General features: G+C 40.2%; 1 protein-coding gene across 11 annotated transcripts in view; it reads right to left on the reverse strand.

Annotated features, from left to right (window-relative positions):
• The window catches only part of LOC110526376 (transcriptional enhancer factor TEF-1), a 56531-nt gene extending 41520 nt beyond the window's left edge, over window positions 1–15011 (reverse strand). For 8 of the 11 annotated variants that reach the window (XM_090238629.1, XM_090238626.1, XM_036980731.2 and 5 more), the window contains exons 1-2: window positions 14759–15011; window positions 14211–14337 (exon numbers count right to left, since the gene is read on the reverse strand). The gene's annotated coding sequence lies outside the window, so the exon portion shown is untranslated. Of the gene's footprint in view, window positions 1–14210; window positions 14338–14463; window positions 14494–14758 lie in introns of all 11 variants that reach the window. The other 3 variants (XM_090238630.1, XM_090238627.1, XM_021607295.3) reach the window with 2 other exon arrangements.
• Window positions 15012–20571: the final 5560 nt, after the last annotated feature.

Genomic DNA, 20571 nt, shown 5'->3' on the forward strand with positions numbered 1-20571 from the left:
GCTCAAAACCACTCCCTTTTCCCGGGATAAATAAGTATGAGAAACTGGTAAATTATAATTAATTATTTATTTGAACAGCACGGTTGTAACGAGTGCGCTGAGAGTCAGGAAGCAAGTTCAGGGAGTGAGTGATTTAATCAATAAATGAAACATAATACAAAACAAGAAACACGAACAAAGCACAGACATGAAACAGAAACAATGATGCCTGGGGAAGGAACCAAAGGGAGTGACATATATAGGGAAGGTAATCAGGGAGGTGATGGAGTCCAGGTGAGTCTGAAGACGCACAAGTGCGAGTAACGATGGTGACAGGTGTGACCCATAACTAGCAGAGTGGTGACCTAGAGGCCGGAGAGGGAGCACACGTGACAATGGTGTGAAGTGCAACTGTTAAATTAAATGCGATGCCTAAATCTGGCTTCTCTACGAGACTCTGCATGATGAATCAACGCTGAGGGTGGGGACAGACAGTCCATCTCAGTATGGAGCGCAGTTCACAATGCATGTAGACTTACCATCTCATCATGGTAACTTGTTTTCTTGTGACAGGTAGGCCTACATTTTCTGCAGAATAGTCTATGCTACAGTAATATAAAGACCGAATTGGCGTCTAATTTACCCATCTCCATCTGGCTTTCGGGAGTCAACTTGTTTTTTAATTGAAAAGATGATATATTTTTAATTACAGCTGCAGCTAAAAAAGCCTATCACTCGAATATTGTTGCTTTAAATCAGTGCACACGCAAGCACTCTCTCGCATTCTGTCTCTCACCATCTATTCCATTTTAGAATAAGGCTGTAACGTAACAAAATATGGAAAATGTCAAGGAGTCTGAATACTTCCCAAAGACACTGTATGTATTGGATAACGGCATTTGGGCTTTTTTACGCTTGGACTCGTTAAATGTCTTTAATGTATGTCTCTTCAGGCTCAGGTAGCATCAGGTTGGAATTTTCATGCTGATCAAAGCTCCAATCAAATCCAGACATGCTTTATAATGCTTTCGAATGACACTTCCGGTTTTGGCAGGAAATACCGGGTTTTATAAACATTTGTAAAATACAGGGGGGGAAAATTCAACCCTATTCTGTAATAAAACATGACACAAACTATATCATGATTGATATGTTAAGTCCCTAGAGAAGTGAACTGTCTAATCTGGGTGCTTGCCAAAAACTCGCTTACTGGAACTCCAAAGGCGATAGCGCTATCCAAAGATGCAAAGACTCGGCTCACTGCACTAGTAATATAGGATGGACAATTCAAAAGATGTTGACAATCATAGAATTTCACTTTGGGCCAATTTTACGTGTCACGCTCTCTCAAGGTCATTGGAAAAGATGGAGGAAAGAGATTTCGCTAACAAAGGAAACCACTACGGAACAAAGTTTGAAATTGTCAAATGTACAATATTCAGGGGGGAGACATTCTTCCCATAATTGAATGTTTTCTGTGTCCTGCTTTTCCTTAGCAATGACAATACAACTACAACAAGATTACTTTTGGACAGATAATAAGCATCTACACTGAGTATACAAAACATTAGGAACACCTTCCTAATATTGAATTGTCAGGGCGTGGACTGTAAAAGGTGTCGAAAGCGTTCCACAGGGATGCTGGCCCATGTTGACTCCAATGCTTCCCACAGTTGTGTCAAGTTGGTTGGATATCCTTCTGGTGGTGGACCATTCTTGATAAACACGGGAAACTATTGAGCGTGAAAAACCCAGCAGCACTGCAGTTCTTGACACAAACCGGTGTGCCTGGTACCTACTACCATTCCCCATTCAAAGGAACTTAAATATTTTGTCTTGCCCCTTCACCCTCTGAATGGCACACACACATTCCATGTCTCAAGGCTTAAAATGTCTCCTCCCCTTCATCTACCCTGAAGTGGATTTAACAAGTGACATCAATAAGGGATCATGGCTTTCACCTGATCAGTTTATGTCATGGAAAAAGCAGGTGTTCCTAATATTCTATACAATATTTTATATTCTGATTCCATTGTCTTGGTAACCCTAGTAAACTCCATGGCTTGGTTTGACATTTTAATTTACGGTACAACTATGTTGAGTACATTCCAACCCATATGTTTTAAAACAAGCTTCTTGTGAATAAGGTTATTGCCAAGGATTATGAATAAGGTTATTGGATCAATTCAAAATCATTTCTACAAACTACAATCATAAAATGTCTACTCAATTAAGCTAACCTAAAAATAACCCCTTAATCTCCACCGACCTTTCACATTTATATGGCACACATCTGTGTGAGAGTGTGCATATTTTGTTGTGTCTGCTCACTCTCTGCTGAGTGGGTCCGGGTTCTTGTATTCCTGCAGAAGACTCTGTGGCAGTGAGAATCATTATCACCTCATCACACAGGCTGTCATGGAACAGACCCATCTCCTTGTGTATTCCGGTTACTGGTGTTCATAGACTCCACATATCCCCAGGACACCATGTTACACCTTGTTTATCACAAAACCTCCAGTAGCTACCAGGCCCACAAGGAAGAACAGCCATTACTGATGCTGTTAGAAGGTACTTTTTAACTCTGCATTGTTGGGAATAGGCACGAAAGTAAGCGTTTCAATGTAAAGTCTGCTGTACCTGTTGTATTCGGCGCATGTGACCATTCAAATTTGTTTTGAAGGTAATAATGCTGTCGACAGTCAAATGTGATAAATAGAGAACTAAAAGATGTTAGGAATTAGTAAATACATATTTTTTTGTGAAAAAATACTCCTGAAACCTCGATTGAGAGAGTGCATCACAGAATTCATGCTCAAAACTATGTGCGCCCAGATTCCATCTCCATCCCTGTCCCCAGATGCCAGGTCTTCAACACCATGTGGCATCAATCAGATAGTCCTGAGATGTGAGAGGTACATGGGGACTGTGAGGTTTCCTATTGAGCTGGTCTCCTAGTGTCTGAGAATCTGAACACTAATTATCCTGGCCAAAGAGAGAGGTAGGAATGTCACCTGTAGAAACACTTGGGGCCTTAACAGATAATTGCAAACTCCTATCACACCAAGGTCGGAACCATGGAAATGGTCTTATTAGCAAGATAAGGACAAAAGCGGGCAACAAGTGAATGCATTGGCAAGGGTTGGGCCATAGTTGTGACATGGCATTATGGGAGATGACACTTATCGGCAGATTACATAAACCACTCTCGTTCACGCTAAAATGGAATCCAGCTCCTTAAATTAAAAGAACCCATTTCACCGATCATACAGACCTGGGTAATGAAATAGCAGATGAGAGGTCTCAAATGTAATTTTCCATGTGGAGTCCTTTTGTGCTGTTATCTCAGAGGGTGCAATAATGATCCTGTGAATGGCTTTTGCGCACCCCATAATGACCCATAGTAGTTAAGCCTGCACTGTGGAGAACTATAATTACCATGTGATTACAAAACTCAATGTTCGCTGTGAGTTTTAAAGGCGTACCATGGGCTTCGGCTAATTATTTCAGTAATGTTGAATGTATGCCAAAGCCCTCATGTTTGGAACAAAAAGTATCCAATTATGCATATTACCATGATGGGACATTACTGAGATTCCATTTACAGTTTGCTTCATCAAAACATGTTCATTATAACTGGAATGGCATGTATCAAGAATGACGAGCAGAAACCCTTTCTGTACGGTATGGACCTTGAGATATAAAGTTCTAGAACATTCATGAAATGATACAATTCAAACATTCAGAAAGCTTTACATTTCTTTTCATTTCTTAGATGCACACCTAGCAACATCGAAATATGACGTTTCTTCTGTTAGACATCTATTCTTTCTGAAACAGGCTTATTAAAAGGTTTACCCCATCTATGACTATGGACGCAAGCTTTGACTGACGAACCCAGTGCACCAGTATTGTGCAAAAAATGTCCAATTGGCACAATTTCTGTTCTGCTGTAGCCTCTTTAAGGAGAGGAAAATTACAAGGTGTGCAGGGGAACACAAGAATGTCCAGCCGTACACAGGGACAAACCGATTGATCTACGTAGTATTGGATTTTCCTCCAGGTTTCATGAATAAATCTGCTGGGTATGGAGTGCTGATAAATGAATGAACACGGTTTTCAATACCAATCTCCCAATGCAGGGAGCAAAAGGTTCAGTAGAGTAGCTCGCTAATGCTCCCTCTGTTATTGGCAATGGCCAAGCGTTTATTTCATGCCTCTTTAAACCAGCAGGCTTGGGTGTAGTGAATCTGTCTGATAATATCCCACTCAAATGTGAGGCCTAGAGCCCGCCGCCCAGTGCCCGACCAACGGGCCGCCCGCTCGGGGATCAATCTCTACTCGGTAGAGAATGGGATTGATTTACAGGCACTGTCAAAGAAGCTCTCCCAGTCCCCACCTGCCTCACGACGTATCAGAATCAAGTAGCACCTTCTAGACCTGGGCACATCAGATACAGTGGGAGTACAAGGGACCAATTTCCATCAGTCTTTTACTGTAGATGTCTATTCAGAAAATTAGCAAAGGATCTGCTAAAAAATGTGCCCATGATACATTCTTCACGTCAGAAATGATGAACTACAAATCCATGACATAAAAACATGCCATCCAACCGCAACAATGTTGGAAATCAATGCATTCGACGCAATAAACTTCTGTTCGTCAAAAATATGCAGGGCATTCCAACGTCTGCACATGGTCGCGTCACACTAGTGAGGAGAGAAGGGGGAGCACATAAAGCGCAGGAAATGAAAGCTGTAAATAAACGTCTGGCAGATAAAGGATCCCCTGACAGTTATGAGAGCAGAGCAGTCTGGGGGCTTCAGGCTGGGCGCGGGCTCAGTCAGGACACTGTGGATAAGCATGAAAAAACAAATCAGTGATGAGCATGAAGACCACCATCTGCATCCAGCTCCTCCACACCACACTCACCATCACAGAGCCCTCCATCTCAGGAAGGACGTCTGTTTGGGCCTCCATCTGCCATAAACCAGCCCAAGGTGCTACCGGTAGAAAGGTAAAATGGAATTTTCTAGAAACTATTGTTTGCTGTTCATTGTGTGGCGGATGCTGTCCAGTTTATTGGTACTTAAAGGAAGGCTTGGCCAGATGAGACACATCATCCCCCATGAAGCTCCAAGGTAATTTGATGGAGAAAATTCCTTGTTGACCTGGCTTGGTTAAGTACATATTGAGTCACTGTACAAAACAAATAGCATATAAATCTGCCAGTGTCAAACAAAAGCTCAAACCTCACTCAAGGTTTTCTCAAACTCTGATTTACTCAACTGAATTTTTCACCCAACTTCAGCACAAAGCTTTAATTCATTTCATTGAGCTATTTCAATTAAGCAAGCAGTGTACACAAACAAAAACCATTGAACAGTTATTGAAAGAAACTAAGTTTTACATTGACAATGATCATTTCCCTATTTGAAGCCCAAAATGTAAGGAGCTCTATTGAAGTGCTTACCTTGTAATATAATTTATTTGTCAGGGCAAAACGATACCAAAACACACAACTTTGTCAGAACATTTTGAGACAACATTTCTAATAAATGCAAGGAATGTCTAAACATGCTGTAGTCCATAGCCACATCCAGCATCAACGCAAAAATGGACCAAAGCAAAATGTACTGTATGGTCCTCAGACGGAGCAATTAAAACTGTTTATGAGGTGTAATCATATTAGGCCAATGTTTCCCAGCCAAACATGCTTACAGTAGTATTTACATACACAGATCTAAGCCGTAAAGAAACCTACGAATGCTGTGCTTCGGGCTAGAGTTCAAACTCATTCACTGGGCACAGAGTGCATACTAATGTTGGGAGCTCACCCAAAGTCTATCTGTGCCTCGGCTGAATCCAGGGCAGCTTCAGGGCAGAGCGAGCCTGCCTGATCTCTGTCGGCCATGATAACAATACAGCAGCCATTAATGAAAGGCCTTGTAGGGATTTATTACAGGAGAGGACTGGGGAATACGGTGCCAGAGAGCCTGGACAGCCCACATTTGAATACAGACCACAAATTATAAACAGTTTCAGTAAATGAAGTGACTGAGGGCCTTTGTTCTACGGGCGTACATCTTCCTATTGCTAGTGGGCACTAAACCACTAGCATAGCCTGCACTGGGAAAGGAAGTTATTGAAGCCTGGATTTCCTGCTTTCAGCTGTGGCCAACAACTTGAAGGTTTATAGTGGTTTCAGGAACTGACTCATCTAATGATTCATGGATTAGATATTGCTTCTCATGTGTGTCTGGTAATGTGGTAACTCGTTTAAATGACTTTTTCCCATCCAAAAAAGAAGAGTTCGGAGAGTGTGAAAGTAGGGAAGGTACTTATAACAATTTCCCAATAACTTCCAAATCATTACAGTTTAATAAGACGCGATTAAGACGACTTTCCTGAGAAACTGACTGAGGCTGACATATGGTATGACTTATGAGGCTATAATTGTAAAGTGCTGAAACAGTGGTTTCTTTACTGTATGACTTCTAAAGATGAGGAAAGCTCTTACATTTTATTTTTCTCTTTCCTTCTTATTTTCCCCAGATTTCCTGCAACAGTATGGCAGCATAATGCTCTACAACTTAGTTTTTTAAGATTTCTTTGACTCTTTGACTTATCTAGAGAGAAAGTGCTTTGGACCTTTTGAAAATTAACATATGATGAGGTAAAGGTCAATATACCAAAAGACAAAGCGGGACAAACAAATTAATACAAAAGCTGTTTGTCATAATTATACATATGTAGAAAAAGTGAATTACACTTGCAAAGGCAGTTGACAAGGCCAAAGTGCACTCTAGCTGGCAGTCATTTTATGACTGCAGTCCTGAAGCAGATTTACTTAGATGACGTCAGTGGCTTTGAGCCAGCTTTTCCTTTTTGGTGGCACTCTACATCGGCCTCTCTGCGGCCTTACTGAAACTGTTGAGCAGCAGACCATACTGCAAAATTCTCTTTCTAGAACAGAGTTTACCTCAGGGTACAGAGTGACTGGAACCCAGCAGTACGGTAGTGTGTTTTAGCGAAGCATGCTATCCGATCACAGACACAATGATGTGGCGATGAGTCCCTCCCCTGCTAAATGTCTGCATGTAATTACACAATTAACGACCCTGTGTCCAGATTAAATGACAGATCACATCTCTTTTACTCGCCCTACTCCTCTTGTTTTGTGTAGCTATAACAAAAGCAGCATCCTTTCATTTCATCAATTCTTCCCTTGATTAGATAAAGGAATGCTTTGTGCCATTCTGATTCCCACAAGGCATTTCTCAGACTGTTATCATACAGGAAATAGAAAATATTTGTTGGGTATGCGTAATTGTGCTTTTGATCAGTTTAGGCCTTCATTCCTAACAGCTGTTTCCATTTCTTAAAGAATGCAACAAATGTAAGAGGATTGAAAAATGATAGATTTTCTGAAGAAAATAAATGTCTTCCATGCTAACCTACACTACTAAATAAATACATAAAATAACATTGTGAAGGAAAACTTGATATGTGGCACCAGCCCAAGTACAATCCCCCTGCACAAAACCAATGCACTCAAACATCCAACAGTTTCCATGGCATTCTTTTTTTCCTATGATAACTCTTAATTAGTTTTGACCGCAGATGGATTTTAATAGGAAATTATGACTTAGTAGTATATTAAAACGACAGGACGTGCCTGTTTGCTTTGGGCTGTAATCCCACTACAGTTTACATGTTCACAATGACCCATGACCACAGAAGGAAAAACCAGCTTGCTGATTGTAAATGATGTGGTAATGCCCATGTGTGGTTCATTCATACCTACTGTTGACTTGTCTATGTGAACTTGTTTACAAAACTATGAACGTATTTGTTCGCTTAGTAAACCTTGAAGTGCAATTCAAGGCCAGGAATTTCAAGTCAAGAAAAAATCACGTATGTGCACAAATACACATACAGACACATGCGCTCACCTACAATAACTCACACACACACTGTCCTACAGATGGCGACTCAAATATGAAGCATATTAAATGCTATTGATAAGGTAAGGGAACAGATAGCTTATCGGAAGCATACAAGAGCCATATGGTGTCATAGTCAGCACAGCCTGTTTTTGACACAACAATGGCCTGGCCAGGACGTAGAATCACAAGTTGACTAATGGTCGTTGGCATGAAATCTCAGAGCAGTACAAGCTAGAGCAAATGTTGATATTTGCATTTTTTCATACAGGTGCAGAAAATGACCCAAGCAGATGTCAATGAGAACTTGCTTGTTTGCGCTCAGCAGCTCAACAGCCTCGCACACATTCAGTCTTGACAACAGGAAAGACAATGGGTCTCTCTCTGCTCCCAGAAGTAATCCAATCCACTCAATGCCTCAGCAATGCACATATTCTCCCCACATTTCACAAGTGAAAGACTATATTCTTCTTTTCCCGGCCCTGAGACTTCCACATTCCTAGCCAAAACAGTACAGCGGTGGGATCTATAAAAAGGCATGTGTATTCAGAGAGAGGTGGTCTGCGTACAACTACTGAATGTTGAGGTTCAAAAACACAATTTTGAGCATGTTTTAAGCTAGAATCCTTAGTTGCTACATCCATTTTGTAAATGATAAATTAATGATATACCGTGCATTCGGATAGTATTCAGACCCCTTGACTTTTTACACATCTTGTTATATTACAGCCTTATTCTAAAATTGACTAAATCGTTTTTTCCCCCTCATCAATCTACACACAATACCCCATAATGACATAGCAAAAACAGGTTTTTATAGTTTTTTGCTAATTTATTAAAACCAAAAAATTGATATATCAAATTTACATAAGTATTCAGACCATTTACTCAGTACTTTGTTGAAGCACCTTTGGCAGCGATTACAGGCTTGAGTCTTCTTGGGTATGACACTACAAGCTTGGCACACCTGTATTTTGGTAGTTTCTCCCATTCTTCTCTACAGATCCTCAGGTTGGATGGGGAGCATTGCTGCACAGCTATTTTTAGGTCTCTCCAGAGATGTTAGATCAGGTTCATGTCCAAGCTCTGTCTGGGCCACTCAAGGACACTCAAAGACTTGTCCCGAAGCCACTCCTGCATTGTCTTGGCTGTGTGCTTAGGCTTGTTGTCCTGTTGGAAGGTGAACCGTTGACCCAGTCTGAGGTCCTGAGCTCTCTGGAGCAGGTTTTCATCAAGAATCTCTCTGTACTTTGCTCCGTTCATCTTTACCTCGACCCTGAACTAGTCTCCCAGTCCCTTCCGCTGACAAACATCCCCACAGCATGATGCTGCCACCACCATGCTTCACCATAGGGATGGTACCAGGTTTCCTCCAGACGTGATGCTTGGCATACAGGCCAAATAGTTCAATTATGGTTTCATTAGACCAGAGAATCTTGTTTCCCTTGGTCTGAAAGTCTTTAGGTGTCTTTTGGCAAACTCCAAGCGGGCTGTCATGTGCTTTTTACTGAGGAGTGGCTTCCACCTAGTCACTCTACCATAAAGGCCTGATTGTTGGAGTGCTGCAGAGATGGTTGTAAGGTTTTGGGGCAGCAGGTAGCCTAGTGGCTAGAGCATTAGGCCAGCAACCGAAAGGTTGATGGATCGAATCCCCGAGCTGACAAGGTAAAAATCTATCGTTCTGCCCCTGAACAAGGCAGTTATCCCACTGCTCCCCGGTAGGCCGTCATTGTTTGTTCTTAACTGACTTGCCTAGTTAAATAAAGAGCCCTTCTCCCCCGATTGCTCAGTTTGGTCATCTCTAGGAAGAGTTTTGGTTGTTCCAAACATCTTCCATTTAAGAATACTGCAGAAATGTTTTGTTACCCTTGGTTTTTGCTCTGACATGCACTGTGGGACCTTATATACACAGGTGTGTGCCTTTCCAAATCATGTTCAATCAATTGAATTTACCACAGGTGGACTCCAATCAAGTTGTAGAAACATCTCAAGGATGATCAATGGAAACAGGATGCACCTGAGCTCAATTTCGAGTCTCATAGCAAAGGGTCTGAATACTTATGTAAATCATGTATTTTTGTTTTTGTTATTAATACATTTGCAAATCTAAAACAAGTTTTCACTTTGTCATTTTGGGGCATTGTGTGTAGATTGCTGAGAAAATAAGTATATTTAACCAAATTTGGAATAAGGCTGTATCCTAACAAAATGTGGGAAAAGTCGAGGGGTCTGAACACTTCCCAAAGTCACTGTATGCCTATTGATTCTTGAAGAATATACAGTGCCTTGCGAAAGTATTCGGCCCCCTTGAACTTTGCGACCTTTTGCCACATTTCAGGCTTCAAACATAAAGATATAAAACTGTATTTTTTTGTGAAGAATCAACAACAAGTGGGACACAATCATGAAGTGGAAAGACATGTATTGGATATTTAAAACTTTTTTAACAAATCAAAAACTGAAAAATTGGGCGTGCAAAATTATTCAGCCCCTTTACTTTCAGTGCAGCAAACTCTCTCCAGAAGTTCAGTGAGGATCTCTGAATGATCCAATGTTGACCTAAATGACTAATGATGATAAATACAATCCACCTGTGTGTAATCAAGTCTCCGTATAAATGCACCTGCACTGTGATAGTCTCAGAGGTCCGTTAAAAGCGCAGAGAGCATCATGAAGAACAAGGAACACACCAGGCAGGTCCGAGATACTGTTGTGAAGAAGTTTAAAGCCGGATTTGGATACAAAAAGATTTCCCAAGCTTTAAACATCCCAAGGAGCACTGCGCAAGTGATAATATTGAAATGGAAGGAGTATCAGACCACTGCAAATCTACCAAGACCTGGCCGTCCCTCTAAACTTTCAGCTCATACAAGGAGAAGACTGATCAGAGATGCAGCCAAGAGGCCCATGATCACTCTGGATGAACTGCAGAGATCTACAGCTGAGGTGGGAGACTCTGTCCATAGGGCAACAATCAGTCGTATATTGCACAAATATGGCCTTTATGGAAGAGTGGCAAGAAGAAAGCCATTTCTTAAAGATATCCATAAAAAGTGTTGTTTAAAGTTTGCCACAAGCCACCTGGGAGACACACCAAACATGTGGAAGAAGGTGCTCTGGTCAGATGAAACCAAAATTGAACTTTTTGGCAACAATGCAAAACGTTATGTTTGCCGTAAAAGCAACACAGCTCATCACCCTGAACACACCATGCCCACTGTCAAACATGGTGGTGGCAGCATCATGGTTTGGGCCTGCTTTTCTTCAGCAGGGACAGGGAAGATGGTTCAAATTGATGGGAAGATGGATGGAGCCAAATACAGGACCATTCTGGAAGAAAACCTGATGGAGTCTGCAAAAGACCTGAGACTGGGACGGAGATTTGTCTTCCAACAAGACAATGATCCAAAACATAAAGCAAAATCTACAATGGAATGGTTCAAAAATAAACATATCCAGGTGTTAGAATGGCCAAGTCAAAGTCCAGACTTGAATCCAATCGAGAATCTGTGGAAAGAACTGAAAACTGCTGTTCACAAATGCTCTCCATCCAACCTCACTGAGCTCGAGTTGTTTTGCAAGGAGGAATGGGAAAAAATGTCAGTCTCTCGATGTGCAAAACTGATAGAGACATACCCCAAGCGACTTACAGCTGTAATCGCAGCAAAAGGTGGCGCTACAAAGTATTAACTTAAGGGGGCTGAATAATTTTGCACGCCCAATTTTTCAGTTTTTGATTTGTTAAAAAAGTTTGAAATATCCAATAAATGTCGTTCCACTTCATGATTGTGTCCCACTTGTTGCTGATTCTTCACAAAAAAAATCAGTTTTATATCTTTATGTTTGAAGCCTGAAATGTGGCAAAAGGTCGCAAAGTTCAAGGGGGCCGAATACTTTCGCAAGGCACTGTAACTTATAAATGTGTCATGAGATTAGGTCTACTGTCATACCCCACCGGAACCCAAAATATAAGCTTGTTTAACTCCAATGTTTGTAAACAATGCAAATGTAAACAAACACTGTATAGCCTCAAAACCTGGTTAAACTACATATTTCATATAATGGGTGGTCAGTCCTTGCATCCATAGCTCTGTCTATGAATTTGAGAGTGGTTACATTTCTCCAGCCTCATCCCTTGGCTTTTTTTTAGCAAAACAGGGACGGTGAAAACGCTGTATTATTGTTTAAATAACAGCTTTAAGGTTATATGTGTTTTTGTACGATGTAATGCATTGTGAAGCTCACTTCCACCACATTGAAACTGCACATGTACAATTGAGTGCTAACAAATACCTGTCCAATGAGTCATTGGGGCTAAATTAATGTTATAACAAAAAACTATGCAAAGCTTATGTTTAGAAAAGGGGGAGGAAGGGCTTACTTAGTAGGCTACAGTCTATCTGTGTTAAATGCCAAGTTCAAAATACCTTCAATACATATTGCCATAATGTACATTGACTTGTTATTTTTTATCAATCTTATATGTTTCTGTGATTGGGTTTTAACATAAGTTTAGATGGTATTACTTTGGAATAAGATAAATTCCAGATAATTATTATAATTCTTAATTACAAATTTGGGGTTCAACTGATATCATCTGGTAAAATTGGAATTCATGAGCCCACTTTCAAAAGTAAAAACTCATGGAGTCAAGCAAAGACAATGTACTATTCTTGCACTTGAAAATGCCATGCGGGCTAGTGTCCAACAGGTCCACTTGTTGCATAAGCAGAAAACAAAGCATCTATTGCTGGTCCTGATTTCCCCCCTACAGCAAGCAGCTTTACTTCTCAACATCATGACATGTCAGGGGTTAAGTCTGATAGAAGTCAACCTAATTAATGTAGTAAATTATAAATGCCTAGTTAGAGGAATCAACAAATAACACATTGTATCTTGCTGGCCCCTACTTTCAAGAGAGACAAAATGAAATTTAAGGCTATAATTAACTGCAAGAAAGGAGGTCTTTCCCCAATCACACAATAGGGGAACTTAAGAGAATTAAGAGGTGAATTCCACTCTATATCAGAGAACTTGCACAGCCAAAGAATACCCTCATGCAGTTAGGTTTGTTTAGTTACGAATGAAGTGGATATTACCACGCATCAAAATAAACAAGACATTTCACCTTCTATATTCACCAACAAGCATATACAGATATATTTGAATATTTACATTATTTGAGATAATTTAAACAACACTATAAGTTAATTACACAATAATTGCATAGCCTACTCTATAAAATATATTTGCTACATAACCTATTCTTATTCATATGTTTTAAGCTCTGTAATAGCAAACCACTACATCCACACAGCCTACAATAAAAGGCAGTGCAAAGTTTCCCACAAAGTTACCCCCAACAAATTCATCCTTAAAATAGCAATAGTTGAGCATCTGTGTAATCTATAGGTAATGAATGTATATTACGAAATTCTAAAGCAATAAAAAACTACATAATCTTCCTTAACATTCCTTAATCTTGATCTATACTTTCCTGAGATTAACGTTATAGGCCTACATGTAATAGGCATCGGATCACACGGTTTCTTCGGATGCGATGAAACTTTATAACACATAGAAAGAAGTGGCCTTGGCTACATAATACGACCCCCATCCCTGTGATTTATTCAGATTTTAGCTGAGCAGGCAACAATGTATCCCGAAAAAAGGCGGATATGGAAAACAAGGATCGAACAGAGCAATGAAACAGACATAAACATAGCTCAGAGCCCACAATAGCCTACTTGTAAGAATATATTTTTGAAATAGTTCAAATCAATATTGAATTACCAATTGTTTAAAAACTAAACAGACAAAGAGAGTTGCAAATAAGGACTGGGTGTCAATGGTCGTTTTTTGTTGTTGTTGCAACGTTTCAATAGTGTCCGAAAGCAAGAAAAACCTAGCATTGAATCCAAACAGATATCAAATGTTTCCATTCACTATCACTAGAACACCAAAATTATGTAATAACATTTTTAGATTATTTTGTAAATGCAAAATATGTGTTTTATAAATTATATTCTCTAAAAGTATGTTACCCGGCCCACTATCCTACACTGTGAAAGCACATGGGCAATATATGTTTAAATGTAGGCCATAATCTTCTACTGTCAAAGATTATCAAAAATTATCTTAAAAGACACATCTAATCAATTCGGCAACATTGATGGATCTTGACTATGATCGGTTGAATCAATTCCGCATGTGGAAAATGGAATGCAAAGAATTTGATGGAATTTTTGTAGCCTAAACCTGATAAAAGAACAAAAATATACTTACAGTGACTTCAAGATGCGATGGATAAAATACACGATCAAAGGTGTTGGAGCAACAAGTCTTTCAGCAGAATGTTTTTGCACTGCTCCGAAAATGTTCCACTGAAATCTCCAACTCCCGGCTGAGCCAACTAAGGAGAAGAAAACAGCAACATTTTGATCCGTCATCTTGTCCAAAATTGTCATTCATAAAATAATGTACGTCCAATCGTATCCGGAATCTTGTTAGGAGTTTGAGGTTCATGCACTGGACTTACTGTGATATAATAGGGCGTATGGTCGGGCTTCTTTACAAAAATGTGAAAAATGTCAAAGATATTCGTGTCAGTCGAATACAACACTGAGTGGACAAAGTGAAAGCACCCTGTTGCAACAGCGACAAGAAACGGCAACCTAAAATCTCACCGAGACACACTTTTATTGTAATATAAAAATATGCCCACTCATTCTAATACCATACATTACTTCTTATTTCTAATGAAAGGCGCAACTTAATCATAACAGTGTTAGTCTGCAACCATTTTGCATATTATTAACTACATTGAAACTTACCTCAAACACCTCCGTTAATGTTATTTGAAATAAAATTCGTCCCCCTTTGTTTGTCTAATGTGGGATATTATAGTTTTTGTAAACTGTGTAAAGTTATTGTTGTGTTTCTGGGTCAGCCAGATATGTGTACGTGAATCGACAACGCACGGACAGAGATGCGAAGAATGCTCGGAATGAGAACAGGAATGAAATGAACGCGAAGAGCGAGTTTGCATTGGGGGCGGAGCACAGGTGGCGTCATCCCGAACCGAACAGCCCTAGATTATGGCAGATAGGAGGGACAAGCGGGGAAAAAATTAGAAGAATGACCTCACAGGACATGTCGAATTCAAATTGGTGGGAGAAAGAAGATGGGATTTCTTTGTGGAGTTAGTTCATTCTATTTTAATCATCTACCTCAATAAAGCTGAATAAAAGTAGGACAAGTATGATACCTTTATCACAACCATGTCAGTCATTTCAAATGTTGTTGCTCGATAAATATATGATGTGAATACAACACTGACATTTTTTTATTTGACACTTCCACAGCTGGGACATGAAATGGAGCACATTTAGAAACATTTATCAGGTTGAACATCTGTCACCTGCCTCTCATACTTAGGTAGCTGCATGTGTTGTAAATGTAACATCAGTAGGACTCATATATTCAGAACTATATCTTCAATACAGTATCATCTGACACAAGCAGGATAGAACTGTTGGCTAGACCTTGTGAACCTGTGGAGAGAACCATGCCAGTGCCACCACACAACCACATGGGGGGGAATTAGGAAGTACAAACTGGTAATATGGGAGAGCAGACAATCATAAGACATGTCAAAGAACATAGAGCAAGTTTGCTTACAGCAAACCTGGTTTGGGCTACATGTCTGATCGTGTCCGTGCAAGCCATCCATTAGGAGGCAATGTTTTGACACCAATTCTTATAAAGAGAGATCTATGAAGATGAATGGCTGGCTTTTTGAAGACATCCATCAACACTTGTAACACCTGTCTGTGCATGTTTAGAAAAGAGAGACAGAGGAAGAGAACAGGCAAGAGAGAGAGGTGGGTGAAGAGGGAGAGAGGTGGGGTTTTGCTCTTGAACTATAGATAGTATCACACACACATGGATTGCCAGTCAACAACATCCTCATTTGCAATTTCATTTAAATTGTGGTTCACTTCCATATTCCTTATACCAGGCAGTCTCAATTGCATAATCTTGGGGGAGCTGTGATTCTTAACCAGCATGTCTGCTTTCCAAGGGCCCCTTATCTTATCAGCTTCTCTCTTCTCCAGGGTGGTGTCTGTTCCCTCAATACCAACCTATTAACCATCAAAAGGGAGTCTTATCTATGCAAATGCAGCAAGCCCTGGAGGAACAAACTCTGCTAGCACAGCACATGTGACACCACACCAACACCTGAGTACAGTCACAGCGGTGATTCATTCACAGCCATGGGGTCATCTGTCGACAGTGTTTCACAAGCTCCTTGTTAAATATTAGCCCTGCATATCCAGGAAGCCCACCGATGGATCCCAGCATAATGGCAAACTGTAAAATGGTTCATAGCCTTACATCAGAGCCAGTTCTCATTGCCTTATCGGGCACATGAGTCGCCTGGCAGATTGCATCCAGGAAATGTGGCCATATGAAAATGTGTGTGTGTGTGTGCATGTTTGTACCCAGTTTGGACGGCATTTGACAAGGTACAATATTGAACCAACACTAATTTCAGTGTAGAATGTGTTGTTATTCCTTATTCCTTCCTATGTGTAGGTGAACAAGTTAAACTGAGTTAATAGTACACATTTCAATAGATATTACATGTCATAATGAAGCCATAAAAGTGTTATCTGACAGCATGGAAACACATTTCTGTATGACCTGAATTATTTATCAGTGCGCGTGAAAACGTAACATCTGAAATTCTCGTGTGTCTCCGCTGGCAAATTTTACCTAGACTAATCATTGAATCTGTGTGCATTGTTACAAAGGACCACTGCATGTGGTGAGGGGAGAAGACAGTGCTCAACACGGCTGAACTGTTTACCCCAAAACAGACATTGCAGGTTTCTGTCCCCACCCCTTTATTCACACAGCCTTCAAACTCTTTTATGACTGGGTGTGGCCACAGAGCAATAGGAGTGGGGGTGGAATAAGGGAGGACATAAACCTCACAGCAAGGATTTTAGTGGGGGGGCATTCCCATAATTCAGGGACAATTGATGGAACCAAACAGATACGCCTAATATAATTGTAATTGTATCAAAGAAATATTTTGGTATTTCAGCAGTGGACATCAATGTCCTGTTAGCCCTAATTTGTAATAAATATGTATTCGTTCACGGATCATTGTTTTTAACATTGACATCTTTAAAAAGTTTAGAATATTAATTCAAACAGGCCACTTTTTTATATGACACATTTCTCATTCAGTGTTAACTACATAGGTCTTACCCCAGATAAGGATTTGCGCTCTACAGTACCATTTGTCACTACAGAAGCCTCCAGGGATAGCTGCCTGCTGCCTGACACCAGGGCAGATAAGGCCCTACAGGTCTAGTGTGGCAGGGCTTTGAACTGGAGCCTTCTGGAGACTCTGCTCCAGGGGAGGCCTGAGGTGCTGCTGGTTGGGGAGGATGGGGAGATGTTGGGGAGAGAGGTGAACCGGCTGCCCTGCCCTCCGACCTCTCCTAATCAGGCAGCCCTGGGAGGGCAGGTGCAGACCATCACTGGCTCTCTGCTTTGACGGCACACTGATTCGCTTTATTAGAAGATAAGAGAGGGGTTAACAAGGAGCTGAGGACCATTCTCTCTGGTGTAAAAAGCTCACATAATTTCAATCAAAATATATAGAGAAATTGGTCATACCTAAGGTGGCTCTGGGTCAATATGATCACTGATTTCAAATTAAGTGTATCTTACATAAAGTAACATGTTTTTCTGAAAATGAAATACCAGAATGATTCCTCAACACCTGAAGGTTAAATTATTATAACAAAACAGTATATCATAGTGTGTGGCCATTTTTGTGTTGACATTGGCCGAAATTGGACATGCGTTGGAGTTTGTTTGGGAACTATAGACATTCAAGTGCATCATGCAAACAAACCAACTGTGTTAGCAGATGCCATCTTGTGGTCACTTAGAAACAGTGCTTTGTGAACATACTAAGGAACATTGAGTGAGCTGCATATGTCAAATACCTTTATTTTATTGATTTTTTATTTCACCTTTATTTAACCAGGTAAGCCAGTTGAGAACAAGTTCTCATTTACGACTGCGACCTGGCCAAGATAAAGCAAAGAAAGTGCGACACAAACACAGTTACACATGGGTTAAACAAACGTACAGTCAATAACACATAGTACAGTATGACCAGGCCATAGTAGAGCCAGAGCTCAGTCAACGACTGACACATAATTGCAAATGTTCTCTCTCTAAGGTCCAACTTCATATGACCTTAAAACTTTCAACACTGTACACAGCCCCCACTTCAAATGAACTTTCCATGACCAATCATTGTGATGTATTGAACAATGAGAAATTGAAGACAGTTGAAAACAATGAAGTATGAGGATGTCATTTTTTCATGCTGAATATTAAGCTGGGAAATTATGATGTAAACTAAAAGTTGGAAAATATATTTATCTGTGTATATAAATTAATATTCAATAGTAATTGACAGCAAAAAAGTGCCTTGACAAAAGGCAAAATTGTGACAAAGGACAACACTTGAATTACTGCATACTCCAGCAGTGAATTCAGCAGGCAGACTGAATTACAGACAGTGGATAACAGGGTACACTTGGGCCTCTCACAAGGAGGGGCAATTTCACTCCTTACCATTCTTACCCTCTGAACTGACATACATACAGACAATCTGCCCGTTCATCCATTCGTCCTCTCTCTCTCTGAGGGTGCAGACACTTAGCCAGTTTCACTAGTCTCCAGGCAACAGCTGAGGTTTTGATGTCTAAATGTTTGTGCACTAAATTTCTCTTTAATTCAATTCCATAATGCAGTGTTTGAAGATATGGATCGATGCCTGCTGCCTTTGATGGTCATCCTGGTAGTCAGAGGCATGTCAATGTACCAATCCTGCACTACAGAGAACAACAAGGACCCCATCACATTATGCAGCCAACGTGGCCATGCAGATCCTTTCATTGTTGTCTCATCATAGAGGACTATGTGCTAATTCTGAATCACATCACATGAAGGATAAGTGTGCAACCATGTGGATAACATTTTCTTCTTTGAGTACAACTCCTAAGGTACTGGAAGACCATTATGCAGTAAGCATGAATCCTACCAACCCTACCCTGCATTGAGAAGAACAGACCAGGCGCTATCTTTATTCACATATCTTATCTCTTCATAATTACACCCTCTGCCAGATCAATACAAATAGCAAGGGAGAGAGTGGATGAGTTAATCAATTGTCTGTTTTGTAGTAACCTGACACAATGTAAATAGAACGAAGAACAGCTACAGCTATAGGTTTGTCTGGAAATGTGATTACCCCCAACAAAGGATATGAACTTCTTGAAGAGGTAACTTCTTAAAGAGGTAACTGGTAATCATTAAATAAGACACATAAGTCCTGGTCAACACATTCATTGAAATAGTGTTTATCTTTCACAGTATTGCATGTAAAACAGATACAGTTGAAGTCGGAAGTTTACATACATCTTAGCCAAATACATTTTAAATTCAGTTTTTCACAATTTCTGACATTTAATCCTAGTAAAAATTCCATTATAGGTCAGTTATGATCACCACTTTATTTTAAGAATGTGAAATGTCAGAATAATAGTAGAGAATGATTTATTTCAGCTTTTATTTCTTTCATCACATTCCCAGTGGGTCAGAAGTTAACATACACTCAAATTAGTATTTGGTAGTATTTGACTTTAAATTGTTTAACTTGGGTCAAACATTTCAGGTAGCCTTCCACAAGCTTCCCACAATAAGTTGGGTGAATTTTGGCCCATTCCTCCTGACAGAGCTGGAGTAACTGAGTAAGGTTTGTAGGCCTCCTTGCTCGCATACACTTTTTCAGTTCTGCCCACAAATCTTCTATAGGATTGAGGTGAGGGCTTTGTGATGGCCACTCCAATACCTTGACTTTGTTGTCCTTAAGCCATTTTGCCACAACTTTGGAAGACCCATTTGCGACCAAGCTTTAACTTCCTTCACGGTTGGGATGGTGTTCTTCGGGTTGCAAGCCTCCCCCTTTTTCCTCCAAACATAACAATGGTCATTATGGCCAAACAGTTCTATTAGTGTTTCATCAGACCAGTGCACAATTCTCCAAAAAGTACAATCTTTGTCCCCATGTGCATTTGCAAACCGTAGTCTGGCGGTTTTATGGCGGTTTTGAATGATGGGTCTCTAAACGTGATATGCATTGCTGCCTATCTGCTAATCTCTTGACCGGATTTAATTACAGAAAATCTCAAAACTCTTACCAAACATAAATCAATATCTTCCATCTATTGTTGAAATATGTGTGAAGAATCATGGAAAGGAAAAAACTGATTGCACACAGAGAAAATGGCTTAAGCAATCTTCAGCAAGAAATGTAACAAACCATCCATACAAAAGGAGTACAAGGTAAAGCCTTTACACCCATATGCTACATAGAAAATAGGAGCTTTCAAGTAACTTCAATGAAGGACCAATTCACTCTTTCAGATCAGAATCCGTGGTGCCAATCAATAGATGCCAACATAAAGTGCCAACCCTGTAATAACTATGAACCACTTATCAGTAGTATTACTCACTTCTTACCTCACCTTTTGTGTGTGCGTCTGTTTTC

The sequence above is a fragment of the Oncorhynchus mykiss genome, chromosome 6 (genome assembly GCF_057628025.1).
Source record: "Oncorhynchus mykiss isolate SJ-2025 chromosome 6, ASM5762802v1, whole genome shotgun sequence".
Classification (NCBI taxonomy): Eukaryota; Metazoa; Chordata; class Actinopteri; order Salmoniformes; family Salmonidae; genus Oncorhynchus; species Oncorhynchus mykiss.